The sequence below is a fragment of the Lagenorhynchus albirostris genome, chromosome X (assembly GCF_949774975.1).
Source record: "Lagenorhynchus albirostris chromosome X, mLagAlb1.1, whole genome shotgun sequence".
NCBI lineage: Eukaryota > Metazoa > Chordata > Mammalia > Artiodactyla > Delphinidae > Lagenorhynchus > Lagenorhynchus albirostris.
In genome coordinates this window covers 54,844,919-54,857,455 of record NC_083116.1, presented here as the reverse complement: position 1 = coordinate 54,857,455, position 12,537 = coordinate 54,844,919, and positions in this window count along the sequence as shown.

Below are 12,537 nucleotides of genomic sequence, written 5' to 3'. Positions count from 1 at the left end.
TGCAGAGAAAATCTTACACAGAAGCATACACATACACCCTCACAAAAAGAGGTAAAGGGGAAAAAATCATAAATCTTGCTCTCAGAGACCACCTCCTCAATTTGGGATGATTCGTTGCCTAAAGGAGGGAAGGAAGGAAGGAAGGAAGGAAGGAAAGAAAGAAAGAAAGAAAGAAAGAAAGAAAGAAAGAAAGAAAGAAAGAAAGAAAGAAAGAAAGAAAGAAAGAAAGAAAGAAAGAAAAAAAGAAAGAAAGAAAGAAGGTAAAGTATAATAAAGTTATTAAAATTAATTATTAAGAAAAAAAATTTTTTTTAAAAACCATGGACGGATAGATCCCTAGGACAATTGGTGGAAGCAAAAGTATACAGACAAGATCTCACACAGAAGCATACACATACACATTCACAAAAAGAGGAAAAGGGGAAAAAATAATAGATCTTGCTCTCGAAGCCCACCTCCTCAATTTAGGATGACTCGTTGTCTATTCATGTATTCCACGGATGCAGGGTACATCAGGTTGACTGTGAAGCTTTAATCCGCTGTTTCTGAGGCTGCTGGGAGAGATTTCCCTTTCTCTTTTTTGTTCTCACAGCTCACATGGGCTCAGCTTTGGATTTGGCCCTGCCTCTGCGTGTAGGTCGCTGGAGGGCGTCTGTTTTTTGCTCAGACAGGACAGGGTTAAAACAGCCGCTGATTCGGGGGCTCTGGCGCACTCAGGCCGGGGGCAGGGAGGTGCACTGCATGCGGGGCGGGCCTGCGGCAGCAGCAGCCAACATGACGTTGCACCAGCCTGAGGCCTGCCATGCGTTCTCCCGGGGAAGTTGTCCCTGGATCCCGGGAACCTGGCAGTGGCAGGCTGCACAGGATCCGCGGAAGAGGGGTGTGGATAGTGACCTGTGCTTGCACACAGGCCCCTTGGTTGCGGCAGCAGCAGCCTTAGTGTCTCCCGCCCGTCCCTGGGGTCCGTGCTTTTAGCCACGGCTCGCGCCCATCTCTGGGGTTCACTCTTTTAGCCGCGGCTCATGCCTGTCTCTGGAGTTCCTTTACGTAACCCTCTTAAACCCCTCTCATCGCGCACCAGGAAACAAAGAATGAAGAAAAAGTCTCTTGCCTCTTCGGCAGGTGCAGACTTTTCTCCGGAATCTCTCCTGGCTAGCCGTGGTGCACTAACCCCTTCAGGCTATGTTCAAGCCAACAACCCCAGTCCTCTCCCTGCTCTCCGACCGAAACCCGAGCCTCAGCTCGCAGCCCCGCCCGCTCCGGCAGGTGAGCAGACAAGTCTCTCGGGCTGGTGAGTGCTGGTCAGCACTGATCCTCTGTGCGGGAATCTCTCCACTTTGCCCTCTGCACCCCTGTTGCTGTGCACTCCTCCGTGGCTCCAAAGCTCCCCACTCTGCCTCCCGCAGTCTCCACCCGCGAAGGGGCCTCCTAGTGTGTGGAAACTTTTCCTCCTTCACAGCTCCCTCCCACTGGTGCAGGTGCTGTCCCTATTCTTTTGTCTCTGTTTTCTTCTTTTGCCCTACCCCGGTACGTGGGGAGTTTCTTGCCTTTTGGGAGGTCTGAGGTCTTCTGCCAGCCTTCAGTAGGTTTTCTGTAGGAGTTGTTCCACGTGTAGATGTATTTCTGGTGTATCTGTGGGGAGGAAGGTGATCTCTGCGTCTTACTCTTCCGCCATCTTCAAGGTCCCCCTCATGTACAAGTTTTTGTGTGGACTAAGTTTTTATTTCTTTTTAGTACATGACTAGAAGTATAATTATCTGGTCACATGAGAATTCCATGTTTAACATTTTTAGAAACCGCCAAACTGTTTTCTAAAATAGCTGCAACATCTTATATTTCCACCAGCAATGTATGAAAGTTCCAATTCTTCCACATCCTCACTAACACTTCTTATTTTCTGTCTTTTTATTATAGAGTCCCTACTGGTTGTGAAGTGATATCTCATTGTTGTTTTGTTTTATATTTCTCTAATGATTAATAACGTTGAGCATCTTTTAATTCTTTAGACATGGTTTCCCTTAGCATTTCCAACATATTTATAATGGAAGATTTAAAGTCTTTGTCTAGTAAGTCCAGCATATAGATTTCCTAAAAGACAGTTCCTATTGACTTTTTTTTTTTTTTTTTTTTTTTTGCTTCTTGGTCTTGTGTAGAGCCATACTTCCCTGTTTCCCTGTGTCTCTTGTAATTTTTGTTTTTGAAAACTCAGCATTTTATATAATAAAATGTGACAAATCTGGAAATCAGATTCTCCTCATCTCTAGGGTTTGTTGTTGCCTCTGTTTCTACTGTTGACTCTTGAACAACATGGGTTTGAACTGCATAGTTTCACTTATACACAATTTTTTTTCAGTAGTAAATACTACAGTACTACATGATCCACAGATGCAGAACCACAGAAACAGAGGGACTGCACATGTGGAAGAACCACACATATGGAGGGTCAACCATAAGTTATATGTAGATTTCGAGCTACATGGATGGTCAGTGCCCCTGACACTTTCAAGAGTCTGTTGTATAGTCACTTTCCTGGACTATTTCTGTAAAGTCTGTATTATGTGTTAGGTATGGCCACTGAAACCTTTGTTCAGTTAGCTTAGTGGTCAGCTAATTATTGGGCAGATATTTGTTTAAATGGCATGAACTAATACATCTCCCACCTTTTGCCAAGGGACTCTGTATATGTGTTGGAGCACACCTTTAATGCTCAAGTTAGTTTACAGCTCTACCTTAACAGTTACTTCCTGGTTGCATGAGAGATATTTAAAGCCCCCTATGGACATATCATTCTTTAGATATTTTTAAAATTTTTGGCCAGACTCTTCAAATGGCATCACCACCTTAGGCAGCTGAAAAATTAAAGTGCCACTGATTATTTTCTGATGAAAATAATCAGAGTGAGCTCGGGATTAGGTTAAATACAATGATATCTGTGAATTGGACTTCTTCAGGAAGCTTGCAAACAATTTAAATAGTGACAATTCTTTGAGGATGAAGCTTTCTGATGAGCTCCAAACCTGTTCTGCTGCCTCAACTGGCTGTTAGTCTGCTGTTTCCCCAGCTACTGAAGTAACAAGGCTGTTGGTGTTCCAGGCTGCTGTAGAACTGGGGAAAAGGACAGGAGAATAGGAAAAGTTACATTGCAAGAAAGCTTGTTGTTTATTACAAGATTCATTCATTTTCTTGAATAAATGATTCTTGATAGTTGCAAACTTTTGGCTAATTTACAGAGTTCAATACAATTTGATTTTGACAATTTTAGCCTGTGTTTTCACTGCTTTATGGAGGAGTGGATTTTCACAGCTCCCTAATCCACCATTCTGGAAATCCCAACCACACAGCATATTATTTTGTGACAGTGAGCAATAGATAATTAACCTTAAATATTCAAGCATTTGAATGTTACTTTTATTTCTAAACTAAATACATTCTAATATTTATTTTCAATTGTCATTTTTTGAGTTTTAACATAATTTTGAAAATAATGATTCTTTCCTGACAAGACTTTGGCTTATAATTTAATAGTACTATATTAAATATAATTCATCAAGCTTTCTGATTTCACATTTGTTCCCATTTTAAAAATTATCCTTTCAGAGGACATTTAGCTTCTTAGAAATTAGTGTATGTCAAAATCATTAAGAACATGTTTTGATTTCCACAATAAACATTAAAACTTATGTCTACAATATTAGCATGTATGTAAATTAATTTTAACATACTTTAATGTTTGTTTAGACTCATTTTACAGTGTTATTTACAAGTGAATCTCACTTTACTATTATATGTCTAATTATATTCAAAATAGCTTACAGCTTTCATATCATTTGTCTCAAATAACTGTTGCCAAATGCTGAAAAAATCTTTTAGGGAAAAGTTATATGTGTGTGTTTGATGTTATATGTGCTCACTTTATTCATATAAGAAAATATTTTGTATTGAAAAGAGCAAGATGAATCAATGATGGAGAGAAAGCAATATCTCTTTTATTTTTTCCTTTTGTGATGTACCTAAATCTTATGTTTGACGAATTTTCTTCAGTGTCCATTGTATTGAGCATTCTTTGTGGTGTTTCTCCATGTTATCCTCCTGTAAGTATAAAAAAATTCTTTAAGGCTAAAAAGATAGTCTGTTATAATATAATTTATATTTAGATAATTTATAGAAACACTTAGAAGAGTCTTCAATATTTGGACAGTAGAGAGGAAAGCTGAAAAATGGAAACTAATTGAACTAGAAAATGAGAAAGTATACATTTTGGCTTTCTGTGAAGTTAGTTATCTAATTATAACTGCTTTAGCTATAAATTATCAGAAAAGAAAGACAATCAGAAACTTTGAAAAGTTTTTCTGATATAGCCATATAAATTTTAAATAAATCGCTGTTAGCCTATATTTTTTCTAGGCATCACATCTCTGCCTATCTTCATGCTTATCAGAGATCACACAGTCCTTTATCTGCTGTGAAACAGGTGCCCTCGAGAGTGCAATATTTATAGCATGCTTTACATTTTTATCTTTTTCTTACAATTGTTATGAATTACTTTGTTTTATCGTGGCATATTAATTTTCACATTCTAGGCTCATTCGGTTCACACTGTTTTACACGTCTATTTGGGCTATTCTAAGACATCAATTATTCTACCTTTTCAATAATCACTTGTTATATAGGGCTGTAGCCATGATTAAATAAGTTCATGTGTGTATAATATTGGGAGAGTACCTTTTGCATAGCAAAGAAAACCATTGACAAAATGAAAAGACAACCTATGGAATGGGAGAAAATATTTGCAAATTATGTGACCAACAAGGGGTTAATATCAAAAATGTATAAACAACTAATACACCTTAATATAAAAACAACAAAAACAACCAAATCAAAAAAAAATGGGAAGAAGACCTGTTTAGACATTTTTCTATAGAAGACATACAAATGGTTAACAGACACATGAAAAAGTGTTCAACATCACTAATTATTAGGAAAATGCAAATCAAAACAACAATGAGATATCACCTCAAACATGTCAGGATGGCTATCACCAAAAAGTCTACAAATAATAAATGTTGGAGAGAAGATGGAGAAAAGAAAACCCTTGTACACTGTTGGTGGGAATATAAATTGGTGCAACCACTGTGGAAAACAGTATGTAGATTCCTCAAAAAACAAAAAAATAGAACTATCATATGATCCAGCAATTCCACTTCTGGGAATATATCAAGAAAAAATGAAAACACTAATTCAAAAAGATATATGCACTTCAGTGTTCATAGTAGCACTATTTACAATAGCCAAGACATGGAAGCAAACCAAGTGCCCATCGACAAATGAATGGATAAAGAAGATGTGGTATATATATATATATATATATATATATATATATATATATATATACACACACACACACACACACACACACACACAATGGGATATTACTCAGCCATAAAAAAGAATTAAATTTTGCCATTTGCAGCAATGTGGATGGACCTGGAGAATATTATGCTTAGTGAAATACGTCAGACAGAGAAAGACAAATACTGTATGCCATCACTTATATGTGGAATCTAAAAAAGAATACAAATGAATGTATATGCAAAACAAAAACAGACTCACAGATATAGGAAACAAATTTTTGGTAATCAAAGGGGGGGCAAGGGACAAATTATGGGTATGGGTTTAACAGTTACAAATTACTATGTATAAAATAGATAAGCAAGAAGGATATATTGTATAGCATAGAGAATTATAGCCATTATCTTAGAATAACTTATAATAGAGTATAATCTGGAAAAATACTGAATCACTATATTGTACACCTGAAACTAATATAATATTGTAAATCAACTATACTTTAATAAAAAAAGTATCTTATAGTAATTGCTATAATAACATTAGCAACATAATAATAATCATTTCCCAGGTGTTTGCTTGGTTTCCTAGACTTTTAGACAAACATATGTAGCTTTAGGACATTTATTTTTATTCAGAAAAAGGAAACCAATGCAAGATGCAATACACAGAATACTGAAGTGTGTAAACATTTTAAATCATCTAATATATTATCCCAAATAAGTTGTTTCTTCCTCTCCTGGCTGCTAACTTCTCTGTTACAACCCAAGCTTGAAGAGAGTCGAAAGTCTTTGGTTACAGAAACATCATTTGTTATCACCCCCTGTCACACTTGACAGCACTACTGTCAGACATAAATAACTGAACCAGAAATCTCAGCTATCTCCTACTCAGGGTGAGTTTCACTTCAGGACACTCAACTCAGTTAGGGATAAGCTTTCTTCTGTATTTATTTAGAAATGTCAAATACAGTGTTCTAGCCTGTCAGTCCTTCTGACTTTGAGAGTCCTTTTTGCTTTCTGAAGTGAATGGGAATGAGATATAGCTTGTTTTTAAAGCTGGCTCATTTATATTGTTTCTAAACTTTACTTAAAAATAGAATTTTTCCTTTTTTTTACCTTATATGTTTCTATCCATACATTACCCCCAGCTAAGAGAAGCCAGTTAACACTTCCCACATTCTGCTTGATTTTTTTTTTTTAGCCAACATTGCCAATTCATTAGGGATACTTTAGAATTCCTTGTAAACACAAGAAACATTGCTGCCAAATTTTCTGCCGGTAAACAATAGGGGTTGTCTTTTAACTAGCATTGAATAACAATTTTATAATATAATAAAAATAATATTCTTTATGCTTTTATCAACAGTATTCTTGAAGTTTTTCCTGTTTTTACAAAGAGTGTCTTACAGTTCTTTCTCGTTCCCTCCCAGCATCTGGCCTCAAAACTAATGACACATGTTTTAGAATTTGATATGAAAACACCTGATTTCCACTTTAAGTTCTAGAGGATTTACTTCAAGGTAGTTCACTCACATAGGTGTCATGTTGAAGCTGACTGCTGATTGAGAAGTCAATTGGGGCAGTTGACTGGGGTCTGTTTTCTGTGGGAGGGCTTGAATTATACTCTGTTTACAAAAAACATAAGAAAATGAGGTGGCAAATGAAACATCAGAATTGCTCATAAGCTCAGGAGTGACTATTTCCTATAGCAGGGTCCAGCATGTGGACCCATGGGCGAGATGCAGCCCATGGTTTCATGGTCTGTGCTTTTGTAAATAAAATTTTATTTGAATATAGTCATTTCCATTTGTTTGTTTATATTTTCTACAGCTACTTCTGCACTATAAAGTCAGTGTTGAGCAGCTGCCACAGACCATATAGCTTTCAAGGACTGAAATATTTACCACATGTGGCCCTCTACTGAAAATTTCCTTTTTTAAATATCTTTATTGGAGTATAATTGCTTTACAATGGTGTGTTAGTTTCTGCTTTATAACAAAGTGAATCAGTTATACATATACATATATCCCCATATCTCTTCCCTCTTACGTCTCCCTCTCTCCCTATCCCACCCCTCTAGGTGGTAACAAAGCAGAGAGCTGACCTCCCTGTGCTATGCGGCTGCTTCCCACTAGCTATCTATTTTATATTTAGTAGTGTACATATGTCCATGCCACTCTCTCACTTTGTCCCAGCTTACCCTTCCCCCTCCTCATATCTTCAAGTCCATTCTCTAGTAGGTCTGTGTCTTTATTCTCATCTTGCCCCTAGGTTCTTCATGACTTTTTTTCCCCTTAGATTCCATATATATTTGTTAGAATACAGTATTTGTTTTTCTCTTTCTGACTTACTTCACTCTGTGTGATAGACTCTAGGTCCATCCACCTCCCTACAAATAACTCAATTTCATTTCTTTTTATGGCTGAGTAATATTCCATTGTATATATATGCCACATCTTCTTTATCCATTCATCTATTGATGGATACTTACATTGATTCCCTGTCCTGGCTATTGTAAATAGTGCTGCAATGAACATTGGAGTGCATGTGTCTTTCTGAATTATGGTATTCTCTGGGTATATGCCCAGTAGTGGGATTGCTGGGTCATATGGTAATTCTATTTTCAGTGTTCTAAGGAACCTCCATACTGTTCTCCATAGTGGCTGTATCAATTTACATTCCCACCAACAGGGCAAGAGTGTTCCCTTTTCTCCATACCCTCTCCAGCATTTGTTTTCAGATTTTCTGATGAGGCCCACTCTAACTGGTGTGAGATGATACCTCAGTGTAGTTTTGATTTGCATTTCTCTAATAATTAGTGATGCTGAGCAGCTTTTCATGTGCTTCTTGGCCATCTGTATGTCTTCTTTGGAGAAATGTCTATTTAGGTCTTCTGTCCATTTTTGGATTGAGTTGTTTGTTTTTTTTAATGTTGAGCTGCATAAGCTATTTATATATTTTGGAGATTAATCCTTTGTCCATTGATTCATTTGCAAATATTTTCTCCCTTTTTGAGGGTTGTCTTTTCATCTTATTTATGGTTTACTTTGCTGTGAAAAAGCTTTGAAGTTTCATTAGGTCCCATTTCTTTACTTTTGTTTTTATTTCCATTACTATAGGAGGTGGATCAAAAAAGATCTTGCTGTGATTTATGTCAAAGAGTGTTCTTCCTATGTTTTCCTCTAAGAGTTTTATAGTGTCTGATCTTACATTTAGGTCTCTAATCCATTTTGAGTTTAATTTTGTGTATGGTGTTAGGGAGTGTTCTAATTTCATTCTTTTACATGTAGCTATCCAGTTTTCCAGGCACCACTTATCGAAGAGACTGTCTTTTCTGCATTGTATATCATTGCCTCCTTTGTCATAGATTAGTTGACCATAGGTGTGTGGCTTTATCTCTGGGCTTTCTATCTTGTTCCATTGATCTATATTTCTGTTTTTGTGCCAGTACCATATTGTCTTGATTACTGTAGCTTTGTAGTATAGTCTGAAGTCAGGGAGTCTGATTCCTCCAGCTCCATTTTTTTCCCTCAAGACTGCTTTGGCTATTCGGGGTCTTTCATGTCTCCATACAAATGTAAGATGATTTGTTCTAGTTCTGTAAACAATGCCATTTGTAATTTGATAGGGATTGCATTGAATCTGTAGATTGCTTTGGGTAGTAGAGTCATTTTCACAATATTGATTCTTCCAATCCAAGACATGGTATATCTCTCCATCTGTTGGTATCATCTTTATTTTCTTTCATCAGTGTCTTATAGTTTTCTGCGTACAGTTCTTTTGTCTCCTTAGGTAGGTTTATTCCTAGGTATGTTTTTCTTTTTGTTGCAATGGTAAATGAGAGTGTTTCCTTAATTTCTACTTCAGATTTTTCATCACTAGTATAGAAAGAGAAAGAGAAAGAGATTGTGAAATTTCAAATAAATTATGAGTAAATTATAAGTGAGAGCTATAATTCAAAAAAGTTTGAGAATAAACTGTCTATTTAACAGTAAACATCAGAATCAATTAAAATGTTTTTATTTAATTGACCACATTTTAAAATATACTGGCACATTGTTAAATCAATCACAGAAATATGAATGTAGAAATTTAAAAAATATTTCTTTCAGCCAGTGCATTTTTCATTATTCTTTTTAAAATAGTGAGTTCAAATATTTTGGATTTTTTTTTAAATAAAGCATTTTACTAATTTATTAAATATGGAAGAATACAAAAACAATATGCAAAAATCTGTTGCATTTCTATATACTAATAAGAAACTATCAGAAATAGTTTTTTTTAATTCCATTTACAATTTCATCAAAATTAATAAAATTCCCAGGAATAAATTTAACCAAGAATGTGAAGACCTCTGCACTGAAAACTATAAGACACTGATGGAAGGATTTGAAAAAGAAACAAATAAATGGAAAGATATTCCATGCTTATGGATTGAAATAATTAATATTTTTCAAATGTCTATATTACCAAAAGCCCTCTACTGATTCAATGCAATCCCTACCAATATTTCCATAGCAATTTTTATAGAAATAGGACAATCATAAAGTTTGTATGGAACCACAGAGATACCAAATAGACAAAGCAATCTTGAAAATGAACAAAGCCAAAGGCATCATGCTCCTTGATTTCAAGGTATATTACAAAGTTATAGTAATTGAAACAGTATAATACTGGCACAAAACAGACACATATATTGAGGAAACAGAATAGAGAGCCCAGAATTAAATCTCAGCATATACGGTCAGCAAATATTCAATAAGGGTGCCAAGAATACTCAACAGGGAAAGGATAGTCTCTTCAACAAATGGTGCAGGGAAAACCAGAGAAACACATGCAAAACAATAAAATTTGATGCCTATATCACATCACACTGAAAAATTAATTTAAAAGGGATCAAAAACTTAAACATAAGTCCTGATACCATAAAACTCCTAAAAGAAAACTTAAGAAAGAAACTCCTTGATATTGATCTTGGCAATGAATTTCTTGGACATGACACCAAAAGGAAAAACAACAAAAGGAAAAATCAACAAAAGCCAAGGTTATAGAAAAAGAGAACCGATTGGTGGTTGCCAGAGGTGGGGGATGAGCAAAATGGGTGAAGGCGGTCAAAAAGTAAGATCTTCCAGTTATAAAATAAATGTCATCGTGATATGGTGTACAACATGGTGACTATAGTTAATAATACTGTATTGCATATTTGAAAGTTTCTAAGAGAGTAAATCTTAAATGTAATAAAAAGGAAGCCTTTATTAATTTATTGAATATTGTTTTCCCTATGTATGATAGAGTTGAAATATTTTTGATTCCTTTGAATAAATACTATCTATATTACCACACCTTCCTTCACTATACCCTAAGGGTTTCATTTAGTCTTTTCCCAAACTGGAAAATAGTTAAATTACAAGATTCTAAATAATAATAACTGTCTGGATTAAGAATAGGAGACTTGACCTCTTCCTCTCCTATTTCACCATGTCTGACCTCTTCTTCTAGAAGATGGTGTGGTGGGTACAAAAGAGCAAGAGTAAAATGTTTTTACATTGAATCTATTAGTTAAAGATTGATTAATGTCTGCTGGAACTGCAACACCTGCTTTGTTTTTGTTTACTCTAAATAAGAGTGCTTAAGTGCCTGAAATGCATATCTGAGTTTTTAATTTTCTCTCATAGATTAGATTTACCTTTTGAGGTGATTTTTTTATTAGTTTTTGCCTTACTTTGCAACCTACAGATTGTTACAGTATTCTTTTCCTTTATTCACTGGTTTTTCCTTAGGATGCCTCCAATATTAATATCTTATGAAAACTTGTTTTGAACCATTGTTTTATTCCATCACATTGATCATTAATTTAAAAAATTAAAGAAAATTGACCTAAGTGAACTCTGTGATGTTCCACTGCACATTTCTATCACTTCTACTTCATCTCATTTTACACACTGACTTTCAAGTATCCCATTAACATATATACCAAAAGTACTTATATATCACAAAAGTTGTGTTTCTATTTGCCACTTTCCTTCTTTTTTTTTTTTTTACTTTATCAGAGAGAAAATGTAAGAAGATAGAAGTGATGTCTATAAAATGATGAAACATAGATTTTTGATCACCTGATCCCCAATTCTTAAAATAAGGGCAGTATAAGATGTGGCATATGTATACAATAGAATACTACTCAGCCATAAAAAGGAACAAAATTACGTTATTTGCAGTGAGGTGGATGGACCTAGTGTCTGTCATACAGAGTGAAGTAAGTCAGAAAGAGATAAACAAATAATGTATGCTAAAGCATATATATAGAATCTAGAAAAATGGTACTGATGAACCTAGTGGTATGCCAGGAATAAAGATGCAGACATTGAGAATGGACTTGAGGACACAGTGGGGAAGGGTAGTGAGAGAGTAACATTGACATACATACACTAACAAATGTAAACTGGTTAGCTGGTGGGAAGCTGCTTCATAGCACTAAGAGATCAGCTCGGTGTTTTGTGACCATGTAGAGGGGTGGGATAGGGAGGCTCAAGAGGGAGGGTATATGGGGATATGTGTGTGCATATAGCTGATTCACTTTGTCGTACGGCAGAAGCTAACACAACATTGTGAAGCAATTATACTCCAATAAAGATGTATAAAAAATAAATAAAATATGGGCAGTATAAATGTTTAAAGGAGTAGTATTAGGAAAAAAAAAGATCATATGCTATTCAACAAAGAGAAGTAAGGATGTGCCTGACTGTTCCCTAAAGAGTTATGGGGCAAAAGGTTAAAGGAGTATAAATTAGATAACTTAATTTGGGGGAATAATTTGGAAAAAATGGAGAGAAAATTGCATACTCTTGCACCTACTGATCCTTGATCTCAATTTCACCATTAGTCTATAGAAGCTTTAGACACATTTTTCAAAGGTACTTGGACAAATCAATTATATTATGGCTGGCTCACAGTCTAACTTTTAGAGTTAAGCTACATCTATGTAATTTGTAACCTACATTCCTTCACTAACAATATCCAGAAGACTGGGGTAATATTGAATTTTTAAAGTTTATGCTATTTAGATATAGTGGAATGCCTGGAGTAGAACTTTCACATTGTTTTTGTCCTTTATTTAAAGCAAAAAACCAACATTTTAAAAGTTTCATTCTTGGGTTTTTTTTCCCTCCCTTAGGGTAAAGACTTAAAATCA